Here is a 5,405-nt window from a genome sequence, read left to right as displayed (position 1 = left end):
CATGTCTTCATTTTAAGACTCTTAATATCACATCTTGATTTTTTCCTGACACCAACTTCAAGATTACAATTCCTTGAAATTTCATTAAAGTAATGTCTGTATACTCTCTTGAGTCTATGCTGAAGTAGTCTAATTGCGGGGGATTGAAAAAAATGTATGTATGTTACATCACTATTAATAGATATATATATTTTAAAAGCTTGTAATGCATTCCAATCTGATAAGTCTTTAACAACTACACTTTACTATATACCAAAGAAACAACGCACTGCCTGTATTTTCAAGTATAGAATGCATCAGGCTGACAAATGAGGATTTCCTCAATTTTTGCTTTTAAACTGAAAAGAACACCACATACTTCCATTATGTCCTCTTCCTTACTTGGAGTGAATGTGGTGACCAACAGATTTACACGAGTTTTGTGGGGAAAAAAAAAACAAGCTGGTGGATATTCAGAATCTGATTTTTAGATAAGCTAAGCCACTCCCATCTCCTCTCTGGGCATTTGTGGTGTTAGTACCTTTGGACAGGAGGAACTTGGCCAAAGGAGCTTGTCCTGTAAGTGTTGTATAAGTGTGAGAGCAGTGTCTGTTGCAGAAAGGACCACATAGTCCAGGGGGATTGCTCAGCCTAGCTCATCACATATATCAGAATTTGCACTTTTGGCCCTATAACCCTAAGGAGTTTCTGGTCATGTTACTGAATGCAATTCTGGGGGAAGCAGGGAGTCCCACTTAGAACCCCTCACCTCTCTCGCCCCAAAATCCCATTCTGCAGTTCTCTTACATGCCTGTAAACTAAAGCAAGGTCTCCTTTTGATATTATCTAGAACTGTTATTATTCTGACTCCTGTGATTCATTCAATTTACTTATATAACAGTGTATGTATATATTTCAAATGTAAACGTGTTAATCATAAGAAATAGTGCTTGATAGTTTAAGGGCTTATGGCCAAAACAAATGAAGTATAATAATGGGAATGGTAATATGCACTGTTCTCTATACATTATATTTTCAAATAACCATAAATCATACATATGCCATTAAACTAAATCTGAATAATGAATAAGAAAATCCACACCTCTTGATATTATTTTGATAATAAATTTCAATCTGTGATCAGGAGCTAGATGGAGGCAAAACCAATCACTTTCATCCTTTTGATTACTTTACCAGGATACGAACTTGAACCTGATATATACTAATGTTATATATAATTTGTCAGCTTTATGCAGGAAAGCTCTTTCAATGGGCAATATTGAACAACTAGAGTAGCACTGATTTTTCACTGAAGCCACACACTTTTGTTCTTCAAAAACGTACATCTGTCGATGGATCTATTTATTTATCTGTGTAGGAGTCAGACACAGAAGCTTCTCTAAGCTTATTTTCACATTAAGCAAAATCAGTTTTCATCACTTTATTAAAATAACTTTTCAGGTTCGACTCCCATTGAATTATTTTCTAAAACCTTTTTCATCTTAGATAAATATTAGTATTGATAATGCAGTCAATCAAGAAATAAAATCGAAGAGAGAAAAAAAATGGAGAAAATCTCACATTTTTTATTTAGGTATTTAAGAATGATCCAAATTCTGTTAAAGATAGTGCCTCCATCTATCTGGCTGAGTTTTAGATTGAAGAGGAAAATCTGATTTTCTGAAAATCCTATTTCTGAAAGCCAAATCAATTTTAAGAATTTTGGCTCAGTTTCTCTTTGGATCAAGCCCTTTCATAGTCACGCATTGTGCCTTCAGAATGATGGTGGTTTGAACGGCCCGTGGATTTTTGCTTATGTTTTAAGAAGTACAATGGCAAATCATTCTCTGCATACCACCCATTTTCTGTATAGGATATATGCATAGCTCAACATAACATGGAGCAGCACTGTGCTGATATCACCCCACTGTGCCCGGAAGGTCTGCCAGCTCCAGTCGGAGGAATGTCTGGGAGCTTATCTCTACCCAGAAAAGAATGATCTAAAAAAAAAAAGGAGAGATTTCTCCAGGCTCACTCCATTGCCTTCTGCATTCCCCACCTGCAGCAGGGCTTGCCATATCGGCTGCACCTGGGGCACTGCCCCCAGCAAGAGGCCTTGGCTCACAGCGACTGTTTGCACTTGGAAATTTCAGGTCTTAGAGCTGATAGCCTGAGCCACGCTGTGAATATTATCTCTACTTCACCTGTGTTGCAATTCAGGGCAAAAATGCTGCTCTGCAATCACAACCTTGTCCTTTTAAGCAAGATGTTCCATCAGATCAGCTGTGAATGAAAATGGTTATAAACTGCATCCATAGTGGGCTCTGTGAGGCTACCCTGAAAATAGGGTATCTTACTTAGGATATGATGAAGAAGAAGAAACAAACTTGACTTTGAAGAAGCTATTGTAATTTATTTCCGAAGATGACAACAAATTACTTTGTGTTTGCAGTAATCTGTGGTTGCTCATTGTAGTTATGTAATTGATCATGCAAATATCAAAATATTATTTATATAGTGACCAAAGCATACTTGGCAGAAGTTCACAACAAAAAACAGAGAGAGCTCCTGTTCTTAAATACTCTTTCATATTGGCAAGACACACAGGAAGAAGTCATCCTCTTTCTCCAGCATTCACTGGTGAGTTTTTATTATCAAAGTGCATTTTTAGGAGGTCTTGACTGTAGCAGTGCGATGATCTTGAACTCGCTTGGACAGTATAGGAAAGAGGAGAAACTGCTGAGATTGCTTGTTCTGTCAAGCAAGTCCCGTCTCACAGTAGGTTAGTTGAAAAATAGGTTTCCTACAACCATCCTGTGGGATGGGAAAAAAATGGATTATAGTTCATAAGCATGGAGCTGAATAGAACAGATAGAGATATGCCAGCAGCTAATAAGCAAATCACATAAAGCTGTCACTTTGTATATTGGGGATGAAATCATAGCTTTAACAGAAGTAAATTTGCAGAGGTAATTTAAGGATTTTTTAAATTGCAAGATTTTTTAAATTATTCTTTTCCTTTTTATTTATAGACATTAACATTTAGATGAAGCATAGCGTTTCTCTGTGCACCTTGCCAGCATCTACCTCGGCTGAAGCCTCAAGTCATTTGAAGACACCCTCTTTCACCTTTATAAGAGAGGGGAAATATAACAAATGGATAGAGTGTTTGAAAAGCCTCAATGGAAGATTTCTTCAAAGAAAAAAAAAGAGGGAAGAAATCAGCAGCTAACAAACAGAAGGTGTGAATGAAGAAGCCTCTTTTTTGTTAAGACAACCATGATGTGCAGAGAAGAGTGGGAGAGCACAGGAAGGTGATTTCCAACAGCCAATCATTTCAATCAACACCTATTGACTATTACAACATATCAGTACTTATCCCCAGCTGGGAAGTTCTTCATTATCATTCCTCTTCAGTCCATTTGCTTATATGGACCTTGAGACCCCAAAACATGTATAAGTTCCTACCTTTTCTTAAAAAAAAAAAAAATCCACAACACTTTGTCATCCACTTTTTAATTCTCATTTTATCCAGGGGAGATCTCAATCCACAGGCTGTACATAGCTCTTCACATCACTGTTTCTTAGTGGCTTGGAAGAACTGCTGCCTTGATGCTGAGATTAGCAACAGTGCCAGTCACAGGACAGCCCTTGGGCTTGACATGATGTTTGAGCTGGGATATATACAAGTAGGTTGAAACTTTTCCTCTTCTGCCTCATTCTGCAAAAAGAGAGCCACCAATGTGCTTTGCTCCTCTGCTATGGGCTTCTACAGGAAAACCTCAGCAAGATTTCGTCCACCGTGGTGTGTGAAATGCAGCATCAGATCTCAGCTTTCTTAAGGGATGTGTTACACTGAAAAAAAAAACCCAAAAGCAAACAACATACAGAGGCATGGGTGGTACTTGTTGTAGCATCTCACAACTCGGACAAAACTGTCTGATGAAAAGCTATACAGAAGTGTGTCCAGCAACCCTGACTTATGGTTAGCAGAATAGGTACAACGTGCTCTAGTTTCTGGAAATCATGCTAGCTTTAGATTTGCTAACCCACATGAAAAAAAAAAAAAAAGAAAAGAAAAGTTTAACTGTTTAAAAGTTTAACTGTTTAACTGTTTAAAAGTTTAAATGTGACACAAAATAGCCATTGTTTCATCTGTTTTCCACATAGCATTACTGAAACAAGTCTTGTAAGTCACCTTGTGGCAGACTGCTTTAAGCAATACTCCATTAAATATTTGTCAGATGAGGGTTGTTTGGAAAGTGTGAAAATCCTGTTCCAGCTGCCTGCCCTTTGCAGCTGATAAGTCCAATCTGCCTGCCCAAGAGAACACCTATCTATCTGGTTTGTCTCTGAAGAATGTGGAAGAATTTTTATAGTGAACTCTCTATCTTCTATCTCTCAGACAATCCTGTTGAGACCTCTGATCCCTACTTTCACCCTTTACTTTACTTTGAGTTCAGATGACCTGGGACAAAACCAAGCATGGAACAGGTTTGCTGCAGGCAAACAGGTGTCACAAATTCATCAATGATCTTCCCTGGAAAAAAAAAAAAAAAAAAACAAAACAACTTTTTATGCAGGTTCTAATGGAATAGATTGAAGAGATTGCAGGAACAGTTTCCAAGCTCTAAAATGCAGTGGTCTGCTCTCACCCTGCTCCACCCACCTCTCAAAAGAAGCTGGGCAGCTAGTGCTTGTCTCAGGTGCAAACAGCCTGCTGTGAGCTGAGATCTGAGCCAGTGTGTCTTCAGGATCCTTCATTTGCTCAGGTCAGCAACAGCAGAAAGGAATACTACCTTTGCAAGGATGGTATCACTCAGGTGCGTCTTTCCTGATCTACTTTTAGACACAGCTGTGTATGTTTCAACAGTGACTTAAAGGTCTGACTCTTGTGCATTTCACTGCTATGTTCAGTCTTCATCATGGACCATTTGTAAATGCCCACAGGAAAAAGATGAACATATCTGCCTCTTTATCCCATGGAACTGGGCTTTGAAACAAAGCAACTTTGACAAATAGCAGGTTGCATTTGATCAGTCTTTCAGAAGATCTGGGACCTTGGCTAGCAGTACACAAAGCCCTTGCTTTGAAATGAATGCAGAACAGCCATCAGGAGCTACAGTTAGGACTTACACTGCTGTAGGTGAACATATCACATAAATAAGTAGAGAAATATTGAGAACAAGGATGAAGTACGTTGATCTCAGGCTTAGCTGTGGACCTCCATGTGTCAAACAGCAACTGTGAGGAGAATAATTTCCCAGTATGTCTTCATAAAGTCATGAATCATAATGTATCTGACCTTCTGTGGGCATTTTAATAGCTTCTTAAAACAGGGCTAAGTGAACATCAGGCTGGGATGTGGTGTTGACATTCCTTAAGAAGTAGGTGAAGCAAACCCAAGGATGGATGGGGATGCCAGC

The 5,405-nt window shown here is 38.6% G+C and overlaps 1 long non-coding RNA gene across 1 annotated transcript; it reads left to right on the top strand.

Moving 5' to 3' along the window:
- The first annotated feature begins 2,269 nt into the window (after nucleotides 1-2,269).
- LOC116242011 (uncharacterized) lies at nucleotides 2,270-5,405 on the top strand. The gene is made up of 2 exons (XR_004169635.2): nucleotides 2,270-2,619; nucleotides 3,012-5,405. It is a non-coding gene; the product is annotated as an uncharacterized LOC116242011 (long non-coding RNA).

Source organism: Phasianus colchicus, chromosome 1 (genome assembly GCF_987193195.1).
Source record: "Phasianus colchicus chromosome 1, bPhaCol1.hap1.1, whole genome shotgun sequence".
In the NCBI taxonomy this organism is placed as follows: Eukaryota; Metazoa; Chordata; class Aves; order Galliformes; family Phasianidae; genus Phasianus; species Phasianus colchicus.
Note: the sequence above shows the minus strand (reverse complement) of the source record. Positions and strands in the feature narration are given on the sequence as shown.